Source organism: Triplophysa rosa, unplaced genomic scaffold, assembly GCF_024868665.1.
Source record: "Triplophysa rosa unplaced genomic scaffold, Trosa_1v2 scaffold349_ERROPOS124516, whole genome shotgun sequence".
NCBI lineage: Eukaryota > Metazoa > Chordata > Actinopteri > Cypriniformes > Nemacheilidae > Triplophysa > Triplophysa rosa.
Genome location: NW_026634349.1, coordinates 75,175 through 96,068, shown reverse-complemented (window position 1 = coordinate 96,068; position 20,894 = coordinate 75,175). Strand labels below are relative to the sequence as shown.

The following is a 20,894-nucleotide window of genomic DNA, read 5'->3' as shown; positions in this document are numbered from 1 at the left end:
CCGTAAATCAAATAATGGGGAAAAACATTACATTTACGTAATTTTTCTTTAAATGTTTTACAGGGAAACAGTTATTTCACAGACTTTTCCTTAATTTTTACGATCAAACACCTTCAATAAAGTGACTGCACATAAGGTTTTACGAAAAAATAGTTATTTTATGCTTTTTTTCTGAATTATAATGATAAGCCTCCTTAAACTATGTGAAAGTACTAATGTTCTGCAGAAAAACACTGTTATTTTACAGTTTCTTTCCTGAATTTTTTCAGTCAAATACAGTAAATGCACTTAATGTTCTGTAACTTTACAGATATTGTCCATGAATTACTAGTCAGATACTGTCAATAAAATGAAAAACACATGTTTAGGATTGTAGAATAACATTTTATTTAGGTAAAAATATTAATCATGAACACAATCACCATAATTTGTAAAAGTACACTCGGAATACACAAAGATTAACTTNCTTTACAGTACAGAATTACAGTATACGCTTTAAACAAATGGTTGAATATAATAAAGTAAATAATAAGTACATCACCATACAATACATTCATCAAATTCTTATAAAACAAACTTTTAATCCTGGAGAAATACAAACAGTACATTAGCGCAACGAGTTTATAGCTAACGTTAGGTAAACAAACAGTAACAACCCCAAAAATAACGGTAACGTTAGCTAACACAGACATGAGATAACGTCACACAAATTTAATTTTAAGTAAAGACAAAAATAAAGAGTCACACTTACAGGTTGTGATTCGGTGGAGCTTACAGGTCCAAATAAAGTTGGTATTGCAACATCTTTTAAGGAAAGACGTTTAATGTATCCTGCAGTAAAGGCGCCAAGATTGATGAAGCAATCTTCGGTAAAATGACGCGCGCAAAGTAAAACGTTCGGTTTATACTCCTTTGGTGTCGTTTGAAAATAAATAGTAACCATTTTTTCCTCAGAAGTTCTTCCTTTGGTAGTGAAAATAAGACTGACTTAGTTTCACTACATAGAACACAGCTTCTCTTAGACATGATGCACACGTCACGAACGAGCTAGTACAGTGTTTGGGGAGGAGAGAGTTAAGTTTTCGCAGTCAGTAGGCGGGGATTTTTCTAGTGACGTAGGTACATTGGGTTAAAGATTCGGACAGGTCATGGCTTGTTCGCGTGATTCAGAGTCGATTACCTTTTTTATAAGCTAATAACTTTGTTATTCGTTCACCTTCGGATTTACAACTTGGCAGATTGCTTACATTCAAACACGGCAAAATTAAACACTTCATGAAATGTATTTTTTATGATCTCGAGGAATGTACTCTTTAAAAAAATATTTCTGTTTGGTTGAATAAAAGTAATGTTTTATATAACTTAATAATTGTCATTTTCATATAATTTTAGTAGAACTTTTAATATGTCAAAGTCACTTTGGTTAAGCCACTTAAACGTACGGTAGGCCTACGTGTGTGTGTGTGTACAAGATCAGGATGGCACCATCTCCGCCTCATTTTGAGCCAGGAAAAACCCTGATATGTAACGCCTCTTAACATATTTGGAAATAAAGCAACAATATACAAATACTCATATCTGATAAGTTTAAATTTTAGGAGTTATATGCGACTATATTAAAAAGGAATTGCAAACTGCATTTGCAAATGCGTTTTCTATTTGTCGTGTCAAAATTGTGACATAATTCAAACGCAATTGCAAACCGTTTGCATTTGCATTTACGACGAACGTACAATGTCTGCCAAATTTCAAAAGGAAAAGCAAAGTCTATTTGCAAATGAATTACCGTGTCTTACGAGATACGACCCTGCCAAATTTAAATCGCAATAGCAATTCCCCATATGCATTTCACTTCCTCTGGTGTCGCGTATTAAGCCTGCCAAAACTCAAATGAAATCGCAAATCCCTTTGCATTTGCGTTTCCTCCGACTTGTACAGAAACCTGTCAATCAATGGCGGGGGTGGGTCTCTCCGTGCAGTGCGAGGTGCGCAGTTTTAAAGTCAAACGTGTCTCTCCGTGCAGCGCGAGGTGCGCAGTTTTAAAGTCAAAAGTGTCTCTCCGTGCAGCGCAAGGAGCGCAGTTTTAAAGTCAAACGTGTCTCTCCTTGCGGCGCGAGGTGCGCGGTTTTAAAGTCAAGCGTGTCTCTCCTTGCAGCGTGAGGTGCGCAGTTTTAAAGTCAAACATCTCTCCGTGCAGCGCTTGGTGCGCAGTTTTTAAGTGTGATGTGTTTTGCATGCATCTCTTAAAGCCGCACAGTTTTGAAGTTTAAAGGGGAAAAGTGTTTTAAATGACAAAATTAAAGACTATATTTGTAAATCCCAATTTGTGGCGTTTGCACTTTTCAAAGTACATAATAGGCTAAATACCCTGATTTGGGGGTTCATTTATATGAGAGGTGGGAAGTAACGAAGTACACTTTTTGAACTATACTTGTATTATTTTTCTGGATACTTTTTACTGTACTTCACTTTGAATGACAAATATCTCACTTTTCATGCCACAAAAAAATTTTTCTTTGGCCAAGCGCCCCATCCCTCCCACATTTGGGAGAGACTATTGTTGGCTGCTTCTAATATGACACACCTGAATCAACTCAGCCTTGGTGTGTTAATTAGGGAGACAATCACATTTTTCAACAATTTAGGGAGCAGGAAAATGAGTTCAGTTGTGCATACTTTTCCCATCTCTGATTTAGTCATTATAAGCAAAAGATCTAATTAAACTTTTTATACAATTAATCAGAAAAAAATGATCATCCAACTAATCGATTATCAAAATAATCGTTAGTTGCAGCCGTATTGTATATTGACTTACTGTTAAGTCAAATTGGCACTAAAGTGTTTTCATTCTTTCACAGACCAGTACTAGTATCCAAGGGCACTTGGATAGCATTGGAGAGAGTCTTCAGACCGCGTATCTACTTGCTGTTGGGCCGAACAAACGTAGGATCCAGTCTTGGTTTATTGTAATTGACAAACATGCTGTGCCCTGCAAGGCCTCTAACTCACTGGCATGTGTTGATGAGCTTTTCAAAGCTCACTTTGTCTTTGGCACCTCATACTGTCAGGAATTGATTTGTTTATTATGCCATATTGTTTCATTTAATTCTTCATCTCATCTGTAATATTGTTGTTATATATTTCAAAACTGTTTGAAAGAGGAGCATGAAAAATAAAATTGTGACATATACAGTTAGTTTTTGATTTTATTTTCAGACTGAAAGCAATGTTTTCATTTAAGGTCTTTTTAAGGGTAAAACATTAATAGTGTAATTCAGAAAAATAACTCTGGATAGAGTCAGCTATTCTTTATAGTTCACTCATAATTGATGATAAACAACTCTGGAGGGGAAGTCAATTGTTGCAGAGTTAATTTAAAGTTCATCTGAACAGAGTTAAAAAGCAGCAGAGTTAATTTCTTGTAGCTCTGAATTGAGTAAAAAAGAACAAGAGTTAATTAAAAAAAACACTAAATAGAGTAAAATATTACAGCACAGAGTAAAATATTAACACTATTTTGAGCATAATTCACTCTGGAAAAACAACTCTATCAAAAGAGTAGCTTTTACTCTTTTCAGAGAGGGACCAAATGTTATCTGGCATAGAGTAAAATTTTCTTCAATTTGAGTAAATTTTACTCAGGCAAATTTACTGTGTACTGCCCAGGCAAATCGTATCATATATTTCTGTGTACTTAAAGAAAAACGCGTGTGAGAAGAGGAAGATTACTTAAGCTCAATATTATGTAGAATGTTATAGCATTGAAGTTAGTGCTAATATCGCTAATCGCAATTAGCATCATTAGCATCACACTAGACAAAAACAAGTTTTTACCTTCTGCTGGTCGCTGGTAAAGCTGTTAATGCGTGTGATTATTCTCCAGCAGCCTGCAACTTCCACACGACTTCGTGTCTCCAGAGCTGTTTACATATAACTGGAGCATCAATACTACTGAAACTAACAGACAGACATCAATTCCTCGCGTATGTTCAAAATGAACCAGTGAAGGGCGCGAACAGCTCTAATTGGCTAGTTTCCTGAATGACAGTCAGATTAACCAATCATGCTCAAAGCAGCACAGGGAGTCAACCAATGACATCTGTTTACCAATAGCAAGTGTAGTAACAACAGCTATAGTTAAGATAGGTTGTTTTTAAAAGAAAATAGTTGTTTAGTTTTATTTGAATGTTGCTATATATTTAGTTGGTCAGATGTTTTCATTGCAGTATGTGAAGTATATGAATAAAATTAACTAATGTATGGTACAAGTTTAATGAATACATATACTGTATGCTTACACACATGTTTGGTGCTTGGAAGTGATTTCTAAAAAACAGGCACACAAATATAAAATGTTTCAGTGCCATTACATGAAACAAAATTAGGGCTGACGACAATCAACAAAATTGCAGCCACTACTTTTACAAAATAACAAAAGAGCAAACAAGATGCTTATGACATACTGTAGGCCTATATGAAAAGATCATTACTAAATGTATTTAGGGCTGTCACGATTATGAAATTTGATTGACGATTAATTGTCTAATAAATCATTGCGATTATGGCGATTAATTGTCTGTTTTAGGGCTTTGGCGATTATGGCGATTAATTGTCTGTTTTTGAGCTTTGACATTTAATTCTCATACATTTTTGATTCTGCGATTGAAACGACCATATTGTTCTGAATACAAGACTATGTTTTTTTCTTGGAAATACATCGGAAAAAATTGGGTCATCATATATTTAAGGTTTAGGCTTTACCTGTCAATAATACAACCACCAAATACTTGTAAATGAAGTAAATCGATCAGGTGTGAATTGAAGCCACCATTAAAATACTATCAGTCATAGAAAAGCTTCTAGTCTGTTTTTTTCTCACTTGCAAGACTACAGTAAAAATTTACTTGTGTGTTAATGAAATTTTGGTAGACTGGTTTTCACACTGAGATTTGCTTAAATAATATTAAATTGTACTGCAGGTAATTTGTATATGTTTTTTTTTTTTTTTTAAGTGATTGTGTTGTGGTGGTACATTTTACAAGTATTACCATGCTTTAGTAACAATATATACAATAAAATATGCAATATGCAGATGCACTACAGCTCCCCCTAGTGTATTCTATAGAGATGTGCGATAATTGCAATGATCCGAAATCATCGCGATGAAGTCAAACAATCGCGATGAGATGATTATTTAATAATCGTGACAGCCCTAAATGTATTAACATTATGGTAACTGAAAGCTCGATGTATTGTCCTAGAATGATTCTGTTGATTTTCCGAAGTTCTATACTGATTACGTTTGTTTTCATGTTTATTTAACTGCAAATCAGTTTTAAATCAGTCCATTCTCCTGTCTTTAAGGTTTTTCTCTCTGAGCTAACCAGGTTTAATGTATGGACTGTAGTGGTTAGGCCATAGCCATTCATGATATGGGAAAAGGTGAATTTATTAATGGTTATCATTAATAATGTTTTTGTTGGCTAGACTATTGCAACTATTGTCAGGTTTACTGCCATGTGCTTTCTCTCCCTGTTGAAAAAAACAGCATATGCTACTGTAGTTAGGTATGTTTTGAAGCATGGTAGCTGGTTTGAGCTGGTCATGTCGCGGGGCCTGGTTGCATAAAGCACCTTAAGTTTTACACTTAAGTATGACACTTAAGAGGTGATTTCCCTTTACAGAAGACAATAGGAGAATAACTTAAGTAAAACTTAAGGTATACTTAAGGTATACTTAAGGACACACTTAAGGCAAAATTACACTTAAGGTGCTTTATGCAACCAGCTTATAGCCTTACCTGGTCATGAACTGATTTAGGATGGTCCTGACTTGTTATGAGCTGGTCCTGAGCAGGAGCTAGTTGCTTGCTAAGGACCAGCACATGATCAGCCTAAACCAGCTACCATGCTTTAAAGCATACCTAACCAGCATATGCTGTTTTTTTCAACGGGGCTGTCATATCACTTTCAGGAAACATGAAAGTTCCAACCTCAGGAGTAGTGCAGCTTTGTAATTTTGACTGTGTATTATGTTTAAATGTAGCCTAAAGAAACAGTTTGCTAAAAAGTTTTAATGTAAAAATATGCATACACTAATAAAAAAACTAAGATCTGATGTAAAAATACGGAAGAAAAATGTTAAATTATTTGTATAGAAATAAACTTTTATATAATGAGCAACAAATTTAATTACAGAAAATTATCATAATTTTACATAAATTTGTATGTTATTTAAGAAAACAGTAAAAATACTGTATAAATATTACAGTATTTTTTCTCTACAAAAACAAGAAAAACATGTAATTTGTCATTATTGTCATAACGCGTAAAATAATATTTGAGATATTAATTAACAGATAATTGTCTGTAATTTTAATAAAATTTGTATACAATTAAAAAAAAGAAAAAATTACAGTAAAATATTAAGGTTTTTTCCTGTTAAAATACAATCTTTTTTTACAGTGTAGATGAACAAAAGTATATCATATTATACTAAATTAATATTACTGTGACAAATGAGCAGGTGGTTGACCCTGCAGTTGGTAAAATCGACGAGTGCATTACAGTCTTTTTAGGCGGAATTATCTTTTTTTGGCATCTCTGTGGAGAGGTGACATATGGCATATGGTTTCATTGAGCTGTGTAAAGCTTTGGCCCTTTGACATCTCTAGCTGCTCATGATACAACATTTCATCAAGTCTTTTTATTACTCTCAGGATTCACTCAGAAGAAAGTGTTGATCTTACAGTGTGTAAATCCTGAAGGTAAACCCGACATGCATTTTTTTTGGTAATGCGTTGGCGAGACGACTTTCACTTCGGCCTTTTGGTCGATTACATGGTTCTTTATAGTTGCATTGAATAGCTGTGACAAAAATGTTAAATTTAACCATGCAGTTGATCATCTCTGAAAGGGTTTTTACATTACACTTAAGCCAGTGGTAATGTATTTTTAAACCCTGGGCTAAACACTTCACATAACAGAGTTAACAAATTGACCTTGGATTATGAAGTACTGTACCTGAGTGGGGTTAACAATGACAGTGTTAATGCAGTTTGCAACAGTGTCAAATTCATATTTAGACCACATATATACAGTATATATATATATATATATATATATACAAATATATTCAAATTCATTTAGACCACACCAAACCAAAGTCCCCATTTACGGAAAAAGAAGATTTTGAAGAATGTTGTTAACAGCCCTCCATTGCATTGGTTTTGTTTCCATACAATAGAAGTGAATGGGGGGCTGTGCTGTTCTGTTACAAACATTTTTCAAAATATCGTATTTTGTTTTCTGTGGTGTAAGGTGTAAAGTCTGTATAGCTTTGTATAGCCTGTAGCCCTGTATAGCACTGTAGACCGGGGTTCTAATCCACCTCTCGCTGAAAACGCTCTTTTACCTTTTTCTATCACATTATAGATCATAAAGGCATTAGTTTTCAATAAAATTGATTTAAGACTTAAAATTCATTTTTATTCATAAAGTTTAGGTTTAGGGTAAGATTAGGGGCAGGTGTAGGGCTTTAATATCTCAATAAGTTTCCATAATTTTGATAAATATAATGATTTACAATGTTTTTATTGCATAATGTTTAATGCACAACAATACTGAGGTGCAAATAGTAACGTTATCTGCCACTATTTATAAGTATCAATTATTCAAATATTGAGCAGTTTTTATTAGCAAATTAATGTGACCACATCATATTATACTTTTGAAATGAATGTTATTACCATTATAAATATACAAAAAAGAATGGTTTACAAATCAAGTTAAATCTGAGTGTGAAATCTTAAATTCGGAGGGTGTAAGGGTATAAACAGTGTACAACGCAGTATTTCGCTAGTACAGCCTTAGAAATGACCCTGGGTTAATCGTGTCAACACCTTTTGTACTCGGAAACAATAAAAATAAACAATTGCATCTAACCCATGATAATCCTCCAGTTGTGGTTAGGTTCAATTTTGAGAAATAGAGAAAAACTGACCCAGGCCACTTTGCTGAAATAGCTCTAAGCAATTTCCATTTGAAAAGTCTTCAAACTTCACAAGGCTCCTTGCCCTCTGCTGCCATTTGAAGCTAATAACGCTTATCCGGGAATCCAGCAAATCATATAAAAGGAACCACAGGATGTGGGAAGACTACAGAGTAGCGGGCTGGGAAAATAATGTTTGTCATCAGAGAATTCCCATGATCCACCCACTTTGCTTTTAAGCCTGCATTCTGTCATAGAGAGAGAGGTCAGTGGAGGTGGTGGGGGAGAGAGTTTGAAGAGGACCTTAATCCAATATTCATCTGGCCGAGTGCCACAACCTGATGTACAGAAGCAGAGAGCGACTTCTCTGACTCTCTTTCAGGTAATAAAGTTGAAAACGCTCAGCCAACTGTTCTCAGCGTGGTAGCGCTGCACATCTGCCCCAATCTGCAGCACCGTAACGCAGTTACTTCGCGCTGTGTTTGCACTACAAACTGAGATTTTATCGGCTGCTGTAATCTTTCTAGCAAGTCACTCAGGCTGAGTAACTCCCAAATACTATTACTGCCTTCTCAAAACACATTAATCAATATAAAATTAACCGTAAGCGAGGGGAAAATCATATTACCGCCGCCTGGGTGGCTGTCCCTCCCGAAGCCGTTGACAGGCACACGGTCAGATAAGAGAATCGGAAAGATGTAATGAGACAACATCCAATGTAATTTCTCGCTGTTTCGTGCCCTTTCTAATAGCGATGTACACTATCTAAATATCACCGTCATACCTCTGCCTTATAATGTTCGTATAAAGAAGACGATTGCCCTGGGCAGATATTGCCTCTGTGAAATTGCAATATTTGATAGATGTGCTGCCAGACATTAAATTGGATGGCAATCTAGCATTCATTCTCAGCCACTGCACTCGGTTTAATATGAATTACTCATACAAATTAAAGGGAGAACGAATCTTTTTGACTGAAGAATTTCGGGCCACTTTGGAGGGTTTCACCACAGTGACTCGCATTATTAGGATGGAATGGCCGATCCCATCTCAGCAAATATACAAACTCTCATTTAGATGTAGACTTATCATCCATTTTCAACTTAGAGGCATAGCTCTCTCTCTCTCTCTGTAGGGTTCACTTTTTAGGATTCTATTACAACCTTGCTTTCATATATTTAGTCAGCTGACTGTCTTATTTAAGCAACATTCAAAAGTAACTGCTCGACAGGATTTTATTCACATTCACACAGAGCTTGCTATAAATATTGTTTCATGACAACACAACAATACTAAAATCTACTGAAGTAAAGGTGCTGACTGTTAAAATCACTAATTAGTCGCTTATTTTTATGATGGTGCTTTTAAGACGTTCTCAAGTAATTGAGACACATTTTGTCTGAGAGCTGAGCTTTATCGCATTCACAGCCACACGGTAAAATCTTAAAAAAAATCTTTTGTCTCTTAATTCCACTCATTTAAAGCTCCAGCACAATGAGTGAGCAATGAGTGAAGACAATCACTGCTGGATTTCATTTCAGCTGTTATGAGCAATGTTACCATCATTATACAAGATGATTTCTGCTGTGTTGTGAAATTATCTTTTCTGTTGATGATTTGTCTTCACCTCTGGCAAAATCTGAGGTCGCACCGGTGCGACCAGCCGTTCGTGGGGAAAAAGTCTCCGCGAAAGTCTCCATGTGGTTCAACAACAGACACATTAGGCCCATATTGTGGTCTAAACCAATCAGACATAGGACCCCCCTCTGATTGGCCGTGGTCCAGATATTCCTGTTAATGTGTGTACGTTTGAAAAAGCGTGTGCTGCTGTCAGACAGAGAGAGGTGATTAGCCTAGGCCCGTCAGATAAACAGAGTGGATGTAGCCGCGGATGATGAGACAAGATGAAAAAAAAACGATTGACAACTTTTTCGTTAAGTATGTTAAGTTAAGGCCTGATCCGTCCAAAAATCATAACCAATGCTCTGACACGCTAGACTGCGACTAAATGGTATTGGCATTTTGCCACTATTTTTCCTGCCAGTGCGACAAGTTTTTCTTAATGGTCGCACCGGTGCGACTGCAAACTGATCAATATCTAATTTTTGCGTATTATAAATTTAATGCGCATAAATATTATATTGCGCAAGCGGCGCATTCAGTCTCCCCTCCTTCAACCATTCACTTATCAGTGCCCCCGCCCCCAAAGACGTAATTCGCGGTAAGAGGCGAAGGACCGAAAGAGCAGACGAGTGAAGCGCTCAATCTTGCAACTGGAATACATATATTGAATACAAGAATTTCCCCGGCTAAGATACAAAACAGCAAAAATAACGAAATGTGTTGTATGCATGTGAAGCTAATGCAGGAAATGTGTTTAAACTTTAAGCACTAAACTATTGTATAAAGCTCTCTAACAATACTGCAAAGCATACAAAACGTTATACATCACGCCAAATACTATTTATTTGTAAATTGCTATTGATAGAAGCCAAACGTGTATCAATGCAGCTTTCATGAAGAATAATCACTAAAAGCCTTCAGGTCTCGCGGGTTGTTTGAGATATGCGCGCGCCCAGAGAGTCACAAAATACTAAACACAATATACAAACGGAGTTCTCTTTCACACCTTCTTACTCTGAAACGGACATATAAACACAAAATAACGTCAAAATTCCCATATTAACAAGAAACCTTGTAAAGTTATTCAGTTTCGTGACAGTTGGGAAACAAAACACGTGTGTTCCAGTATATTGCACGAGCTCTTAAAGGGGCAGCAGCATAATAAAGAACTCTGTTTATAATGTTCATCAAACAACAAAGGACGGGCCCAAAAACACTCACTGATATTAAAGGAATTGTGTTCTCTTATAGGAGTTCACAACAAATAAAGGAAGAAAGTAGCTTTAAGAAAAATGTGCTTTAAATATGGTAAAGTGTTGAAAGAGAGTTTACATATACAATAAAACTAATTCAGTTATAAACAATGATCTCTATTAATTTATAATTGATTTATTAATGTATTAAATATATTTTAATGAAGTTTTAGTGATTATTTTTTCTTACCTCATCCCATGACTCGGTGCTATCAAATTAAGGGCTGGTGCCACCAACTGAATTTGGTAGCACCAGTGCCACCTCTCTCAAGTGTTAGTCTAGAGCCCTGCTTTCTTGTAGAATTCTGCTTCAGATAAAGAACTTTATGTTGACCAGATTGTTAGTTAATCATTTACAAGTCAATATTGCCTATATGGACAGCGATTTTAAAAAAGTGAACTTGTAAAACTGCGGTGTTAAATGCGATGCGGTCGAAAATTTGGGTGCACCTAACTTTTGTGCTGGTGCACCTAAGAAAAAAAGTTAGGCGCACCAGTGCAACCAGTGCAAAAAGTTAGTCCAGAGCCCTGTCTGGATGTCTCTGTAAAAATTCTCATCAGACTGTTGATGCACACACAATAAACTGTGTCCAAATTCACATACTGTGCAGTAGATACTGTACTCAGTAAAGTACTTCTCAACTGTTGAAACAGTGTGTGTGTGTTTTGTGTAGTACGTATTAATTCCTGGACACACTAGCCATGTTTGTTTTGTCTTGTGACTTGTATATTCTTTGGCTTATGATGAACTAACAACATTTACATTACATTTATGCATTTTATCCAAAGCGACTTACATTGCATTATACTATAAATTTTGTTCAAATGTGCATTCCCCTGGGATCGAACCCATGACCTTGGCGTTGTTAGCGCCATACTCTAACCACTGAGCTACAGGAAAGCTACAGCTATCACCCAAACAAACATTTACTATTACAATTTACACATACAATTGATAAACAACCATCTGGCTGATAGTTCTCTAGTTTTCTCTAGCGAAAACTCTCTTTAACTGACCATATGGCAACAGTATTTTTAAGGATATTCTTACCAGTTTTAACCTAACACCGAACAGTCCACACATCTCTCTCTCTTTCTGCTGTTGGTCTTTGTTGTTTAGTGGGGTGAAGGGTGTAGTGAGGTCTTTTGAGGAGATCCTCCTGATTTCCCATGCTGACTGTCTGATAACCTTTAGCTGTGCAGGTCTGTGTGCCTCACCGAGATCATAGCATCGCTTCAGGGACAAAACAAGGGCTGTCTCCAAAGCCTCTGCTTATTTCAAATCAAAGAGAAAGACACAAGCCTTGCAGCAAAGCTCAAAAACATTTATTTTCTCTTTTGATGAGCATGCAAGCAAGCGTGCTGCTGTGTGTCAGCATGCATGTTAGAAAACACTACTGTTTTGTACTAAATTCCACTTCAAACAATCTGTATGCAAAGGTTTCCTCCTTACAGATTTCCAAATATCCCAGTGCGAGTTTCTCTGTGTCTCTGTTTTTTTTTGGACGGATCTCATTAGCTCACTTCTGTCTGTCTTATCCATCATGTGTATAGGTGTTACTTTCCCTCAATCACGGTGGCACAGAGCTCTACCCCGCTGCAGCCGCTATAAATACCAACCCAAGTCAACACAATTGTCTGAAAATAAGCAGTATGACTGTGTGTTTCTCTGCTCTGGAATACTTTTTTCTTTTCCCAGAGCTCACTAAATCCTCATAAAGTGGATTCAACCTTTGCGTGTGTCAGAGAGACGGGGCGGATTGGGATTTGTAGATGGGGGGTAGATTCTCAGCGCAGCCGTCTGTCACCGGCAGGTCTGTTTTTAGAGGGGAGTCCATCAGCCACCCCTTCATGGCTGTGCCGTTTCTGTGACTAATGTCTCCCAGCACTACCCATGACTCACATACACATTTTTAAATCGTTGTTTATATTTATATTTACTTCGGTCTAAGCTCCGCTTTGCTTCCTTGCATTTAGCCTGTACGCTGACTGGTCTTATACGAAGGAGATTCCTGGTGTGTTTTCATTTGGTTTAGTTTCAATTTAGTCTAGACTGTTTTAAAAAATAGTTTATCTCATAAAGAGAGTTTCAGTGTGATTCATATTTAGACCCTTGTTGTTTGTGTTAGCTGATGAATCAGTTGTTGGTGGATGTCTGATGATTCTATTTATGTGTGATGCGCATTAGCAAGCGGTGCGGTGGTCCTGAGAGGATACATTACATGATAAATGTGTACAAATTGGTTGAAACATGCCGTTATGCAGAGTAGCCCATGATAATTGTATTCGCCCCCAGCCAGGTTGTTATTGTAATGAGGTAAACAAAACAAATTGACCCAAATTGATACATGAAATTGAGGAAAGTTGTTTTTGTGCTGAAGAAAAGGTGAGGTGTGCAATTATTTTTGTGTTAAAAAGTTTCTCCTCCTATCAAAGCCTGAGACAACTATACTATACTATACCAGTGTATGTGGCAGCCCACCATAGTCCGGCCATTTTTCCCGCCATATTTTCAAAATAAACCACAAATATTTTTTACATCTTTGTGGCATTGTTTAGACAAAGCAACTTCCACTTCATAGTCGGTCAGATCTCCACTTACTCTTGCATAAAGCACAGGGGTGCGTAGTGTTAGCCTCTTCACAACTTTCCATCGCTGCGCCGAAGCATTCTTGTTGCTTAACTATTCCACTCCAACTTTTTCATTTCTCTTGGTACCCTCCAACTCCAGCAGTTAACTAAATTTAAGTTAGCTGAATTAACTTGATGTACTTTTTCAATAACGTGCTGTGTTGGCTACAGAGAGAAACTGGTATCTACACTCTAAACATGGCTGGGTTAAAAACAACCCAATTGGCAACCCAGCGCTGGGTAAATATTGGACAGAACACATGCTGGGTTAAAGTAACCCAGCACACTGGGTTACACATTTTAACCCAGCATGCTGGGTTATTGAAAAAAACCCAAATGTAGTCATTTTAACTATTCATGTGTTTAATTCTGGGTTATTCTTGCTGGGTTATTCTTAATTTCTCCTGTGCTTCATTGTCAATCAAGACAATTGACATTTATTTAAAAAAAAATTTTTTTATTTGACTGTAAAAATAATTGTTAATAAAAATTTAAACTTTTACAGTCAGTAGCAGCAATATTTATAGATTTGCTTAAATAAAAGAAAATTGTTAAATTATAATAAATAAAAATGTTTCATATCAAACATTAACAAGCATTATAAATAACATGTTAATAAATAACATTATAAATAACTAATAAACATTTTCCACAATATGTAGCAACAAATGACAATTAATAAAAATAACTAAATAAATAAAAATATGGCTAATATCAAACACTAGCAGTATAGATAACACGAATGAATAAAATTCTGCACAATTACATGTTGCAACAGACCTATGTCACATATCAATTAGAACAATTATCAGTGAATTAATAAAATCATTCATGAATCAGTCAAATTTGAATTCTGAATCAGTAAAAACATTAATGTGTAAATGTATACTTTCACTGTATTTAAATTAAACGAATACAGATATTAACAAAAACATCAAGGAAAAAATAAAAGTTAAGTTATTCCTCAGCAAGCAAAGAGCAGCGAAGAAATCGAATAGCAGATGATTCATTCCCCTTCATTTGAAAAACAACAGTCTGGAGAAATTCCCAGGTAGAAGCGCATTGCCTGGGAAAGTTAACATCAAAACACATAAAATGCGTTGAAACATACATCAACAGCTGAAAGCAGCGTGGTTTGTTCCAGAACTTGTCCATTCAAAATGACAAAAGCCTGAGATATATGCCGGATGTTTCCCATGGCGGAACAAAATGAAAGGGCTTCGTTAATTCTGTCCGGTGAAGAAATTCCACCACGTTTGGTCCAATCTATAAAGAAGAAAACCAAATGATAAAATAACAATACTCCGATACACTTAGCACTGTGTCTTGACATCAGGTATATATGCAAGTAATTGAAATGTTTGGTTTAAAACGGAGGGAGCAATATAATTGACTGGCCGCTTAATGTCCAGAGTGGACTCCGAGAGAGGCGTTCCTGAACCGGGAATGCTGGACCGCGCTCGCGGGGCACTCGCCGGTTTGACTCACTTTTAGTTCAATTCTCACTAAAGTTCATAGACTTAGCTTACATGTGATGGGGTTAACTAAAATTGTATTAATTCGCAGTGTCGCGCATCTTAACAGGACTATGCGAGTCAATTTATGTAATGGCGATCTGAGGTAACAGTTGCTGGTCATCTAAGTTACATCACTAATGTTAGTTAAGACACTGTTGCCTTGCAAAATGTTACAAATTCTGCTCATTTCAATAAATATTTACTTAAAACGTAAAACACGTACCTTTAAATTGCTCCAACCAGTGGCTTTGCCCCATTGTTCTTTATAAAAATGAAAGTTGCGTAGTACACTCAACGTCTTCAGGGCGGGAAGCGCGTGAGCCTCTTCAAACAACCCAGCGGTGGGCAAAAACAACCCAGCACATTAACCCAGCGGGTTTAACCCAACACCTGGAAAACTAAAACTACCCAAAAAGTGTTTAACATGTGGAAAAATAACACAAAAAAACAACCCAACGGACTCAACCCAGCATTATGGGTTAAAAAATAACCCAGCCATTTTTAGAGTGTAGGCAAATGACGAGTGACCAATCCTTCTATCTGCACGAGTCAGCATGGTTAAACAAAATTCCGGAACCGGGCCCTGGAAACACATCTGTAACCGCTCCAGACCATGCTTAGAACGGTTTGGCATGATGGTGGAAAAGCACTCTGCGTTTGCTACTAATGTTTTAAATCTTCCTCGAAAAGACTTATCATTTATCAAGTAGAAATCGTTCCTACAGACGTTTTGTTTCATTTAGTGTATCCCTTTCAGAACATATGGAGCACCATTATTGGCGCCCCTAATACAGCACATATTGTACATAAAAACAATGAATTTGTGTCTTTGAGAAAATCTTTTGTTTCTCCAGCTACCCAATTTACTCATTTTTAATACTCTGTGTCATCCATCAACATGTGTAAAAGCAAAGACATGTCAACTCAAATGAAATTGTAGAGTTGCACAGATGGTTATAAGAAATAGTGTAAAAAGTGTGTTAAAAACAGCAGAAGGACAATGGATGCACATATAATGGAGGATGCTATGAGACCCAAAAGGAACCCAAAGATTTCCCAAAGAACAGTTTGGTAAATTTCCAGTATTGGATCTTGGGGTTTTCATATTTCTGTTAGACGCCTCCTGCATGATGAAAAAGTTATTGGAAGAAGTCATATAAAAAATTCTTTCCTAAGAGCAAAAAGGGACTGGATACAAAGAAAAGCTGGAAATGTTTTGGGGAGCTGTCCTGGAGTCCTGGATCTGTAGTCAAGAGGTTAAAATTGTATTTGTATTGCATAATTAAATCCACTAAATACCAGAAATGTTATCCCAAAATCTGTTTGCATTTGTCAGAAGGCTCAAACTTGGCAGAGGTTGGATCTTTTAGCAGAATATATTCCCTATATACCCTATATTCACATCATCATGGCTTCAGGATCCCAGAATCAAGGGATTACACTGGCCCTCTCCGTCCGTGGATCTAAACTCTATTGAACACCTGTGATGTGAATTAAAATTGGACAGTGCAACAAGTGAACGCATTTGTACTGGAAATATTCTGCATGGAAGATTGCTCCAAGAAAGGGATAATGTACAGGCAGGCAGGTTGTTATCGCAGAAATAAGCCCCGACAGTAGCCGGGTTTCCATCCAAAATTGCGAATTTATTTTATGCGCAAAATTGGAATATCGCATAAAACATTTTCGAATAAGCACCGTTTCCATCCAACTACACTGTAAAAAAAGATTGTATTTTAACAGGAAAAAACCTTAATATTTTACTGTAATTTTTTCTTTTTTTTAAATTGTATACAAATTTCATTAAAATTACAGACAATTATCTGTTAATTAATAACCCACATATTATTTTACGTGTTAAGACAATAATGACAAATTACATGTTTTTCTTGTTTTTGTAGAGAAAAAATACTGTAATATTTATACAGTATTTTTACTGCTTTCTTAAGTAACATACAAATTTATGTAAAATTATGATAATTTTCTGTAATTAAATTTGTTGCTCATTATATAAAGGTTTATTTCTGTACAAATAATTTAACGGTTTTCTTCCATATTTTTAAGTCAGATCTTAGTTTTTTTATTAGTGTATATGCATATTTTTACGTTAAATTTTTTAGCAAACTGTTTAGTTAGGCTACAGTACATTTAAACAATACACAGTCAAAATTACAAAGCTGCACTACTCTTGAGGTTGGAACTTTCATGTTTCCTGAAAGTGATATGACAGCCCCGTTGAAAAAAACAGCATATGCTGGTTAGGTATGTTTTGAAGCATGGTAGCTGGTTTAAGCTGAGAACCAGCCGGTTGCATAAAGCACCTTAAGTGTAATTTTGCCTTAAGTGTGTCCTTAAGTATACCTTAAGTTTTACTAAAGTTATTCTCCTATTGTCTTCGGTAAAGGGAAATCACCTCTAAAGTGTCATACTTAAGGGAAAAAATTAAGCTGCTTTATGCAACCGGGCCCCGCACATGACCAGCTCAAACCAGCTACCATGCTTCAAAACATACCTAACTACAGTAGCATAAGGCTGTTTTTTTCAACAGGGAGAGAAAGCACATGGCAGTAAACATGACAAAAGTTGCAATAGTCTAGCCAACAAAAACATGATTAATGATAATCATTAATAAATTCATTTTTTCTCATATCATGAATGGCTATGGCCTAACCACTACAGTCCATACATTAAACCTGGTTAGCTCAGAGAGAAAAACCTTAAAGACAGGAGAATGGACTGATTTAAAACTGCAGTTAAAGAAACATATGAAAACAAACGTAATCAGAATAGAACTTTGGAGAATGTGGCCAGAGGCTTAACAGATTTGTTCAAATTCAAGAGGATCATTCTAGGACAATACATCGAGCTGTAAGTTACCATAATGTTAATACATTTAGTAATGATCTTTTCATATAGGCCTGCAGTATGTCATAAGCATCTTGTTTGCTCTTTTGCTATTTTGTAAAAGTAGTGGCTGCATTTTTGTTGATTGTCGTCAGCCCTAATTTTGTTTCATGTAATGGCACTGAAACATTTTATATTTGTGTGCCTGTTTTTTAGAAACCACTTCCAAGCACCAAACGTGTGTATTCATTAAACTTGTACCATACATTAGTTAATTTTATTCATATACTGCAATGAAAACATCTGACCAATTAAATATATAGCAACATTCAAATAAAACTAAACACGTTTATTTTCTTTTAAAAACAACCTATCTTAACTATAGCTGTTGTTACTACACTTGCTATTGGTAAACAGATGTCATTGGTTGACTCCCCGTGCTGCTTTGAGCACGATTGGGTAAACTTACTGTCATTCAGGAAACTAGCCAATTAGAGCTGTTCGCGCCCTTCACTGGTTCATTTTGAACATACGCGAGGAATTGATGTCTGTCAGTTAGTTTCAGTAGTATTGATGGTCCAGTTATATGTAAACAGCGCTGAAGACACGAAGTCGTGTGGAAGTTGCAGGCTGCTGGAGAATAATCACACGCATTAACAGCTTTACCAGCAGAAGGTAAAAACTTGTTTTTGTATTTTCGTCTAGTGTGATGCTAATCGTGATTAGCGATATTAGCACTAACTTCAATGCTATAACATTCTACATAATATTGAGCTTAAGTAATCTTCCTCTTCTCACACGTGTTTTTCTTTAAGTACACAGAAATATATGATAAGATTTGCCTGGGCAGTACACACACCTGGTAAGTATGTGTAACGTTAGATTTCTTTCTGACTTTCTTTTGCATTCCATTTTAAACACTAATTTCAACAATAACTGTTAATGATAAAACATTTGCTCTCATTTTTTAGATGAAGGGAAGAAAAGCTACCCAGGCACCCAAACTCCATCGGTAGTAAGTGTTTAAACATTCGACCTGAGTATTTGTATTATGTTGTTATTAACAATTGTGTAATATTATGTATGCTTAATACTGTTATAATGTAACTCTGTAACCGTTTGGGTTACGTATTTCTTGGGTTAAAACATAACAAAATAAGGGACTTTTTATTTTCTAACTCTTACAATAACAATCACGTACAGTTAAACATTTACATCATTTGTGAAAGAAAAATTGTCCATTCCTTTAAACTGGTGACTTGTTTTGCTGATTTAATGATGGAAGTTATAAGACTTACATTTAAGTTAGCATTGTAACTTGTTTTCTAACAGTATACTCTGTATTCACATTGCCGTAATGTATAATGATGGCAGATTCAGTCCTTTATCTAACGTTACTACATTGCATATTTGCCACAGACTCATTTACTTTTTTGTGGTATGTTTTTACTTATGGTATGATTTACTTATTCTGACAGTTTGATGTTTGTCCAAATATACTATCAAAACTTCCTCCGATACCTTTTTGTGACCCTGTGTAAATGTTTTCAACACCACTTGAAACTGTTGTATTTCTCCAGGATTAAAAGTTTGTTTTATAAGAATTTGATGAATGTATTGTATGGGGATGTACTTTTTATTTATTTATTATATTCAACCATTTGTTTAAAGCATATACTGTAATTCTGTACTGTAAAGAAGTCAATCATTGTGTATTTCGAGTGTACATTTACAAATTATGGTGATTGTGTTCATATGATTAATATGTTTACCTAAATAAAATGTTATTCTACAATGCTAAACATGTGTTTTTCATTTTATTGACAGTATCTGACTAGTAATTCATGGCCAATATCTGTAAAGTTACAGAGCATTTACTGTATTAAAAGTATTTGACTGAAAAAATTCAGGAAAGAAACTGTAAAATAACAGTGTTTTTCTGCAGAACATTAGTACTTTCACATAGTTTAAAGAGGTTTATCATTATAATTCAGAAAAAAAGCATAAAATAACAGTATTTTTCTGTAAAACCTTATGTGCAGTCACTTTATTGAAGGTGTTTGATCGTAATAATTAAGGAAAAGTCTGTGAAATAACTGTGTTTCCCTGTAAAACATTTAAAGAAAAATTACGTAAATGTAATGTTTTTCTCCATTATTTGATTTACGGAGTTTCATCTTAATTTTATGGTTTTTGTTTGGCAGCCGCTGCTGCCAGTGATTTGACCGTTTTTTTACGATATTTTTTTTTACAGTGTAGTCAACCGTCACTTCCTAATAAACTGCTACTAAATATCAGTAAGAAAAGTAAGAGAAGCCACTGAATATAATAATTTTCATATATAATAAAACTTGCGCAAGCCGACGATTACGAAACACAATAAATGCGGTGCTTTTGTGGATGCCTGCTGTTCGGGAAACACAGTCGTGACAGTTCTAAGAGACAATTACAGGAATACTTCGACGACTTTGCTCAGGCATTTAAGAATGACTATCACAACATTTCTGATGCTGTGTCACAAGATCAGTACTCTGGTTAGTCAGGTTACGCAGTCTCATAGTGCAGTTACGTTCCATCTCCCATTATTCGCATTAACCTTTTTCGCAAAAAAGAAAAACCACCTCAAGCGAGCGTAAAAACTTTTTTGCGAATTAAGGGTTTTTAATTCGAAATTTGCCGTTTCCATCACTCGTTTCTGATGCGAAACTTCAAAATGCGAATAAAACCAGAGTGATGGAAACCCGCTTAGTGTGATCAGGATCAGATGCGAAGCGGAGGGTCTTGTATCACACTGAAGGGGCTTATTTCGCGATAACAGCCGGCTGCTTGTTATCCCGCTTATTACACGGCTACTTGCCACATGAGAAAAAACTGGACACAAAATGTGAATTTGAAATATTTTATTAGCTCATTTTTACCGAATGCAGACCTTCCACGAGGAAAAGCCGTTTAGTTTCGGTTTTAAAGTAAGAAACGACATTCAAACGTCACGAACAGGCAAATTGGTTTAATCATTTGTAAATATAATGTCATGTAT

General features: G+C 35.8%; 1 protein-coding gene and 1 long non-coding RNA gene across 2 annotated transcripts in view; both read left to right on the top strand.

The window, feature by feature from the left end:
- The window catches only part of LOC130550494 (dipeptidyl aminopeptidase-like protein 6), a 93,277-nt gene that overhangs the window by 23,896 nt on the left and 48,487 nt on the right, over window positions 1–20,894 (top strand). The gene's annotated exons all lie outside the window — the stretch shown is intronic.
- LOC130550495 (uncharacterized) lies at window positions 16,730–20,098 on the top strand. Its single transcript, XR_008962434.1, has 3 exons — window positions 16,730–18,532; window positions 18,673–18,719; window positions 18,829–20,098. It is a non-coding gene; the product is annotated as an uncharacterized LOC130550495 (long non-coding RNA).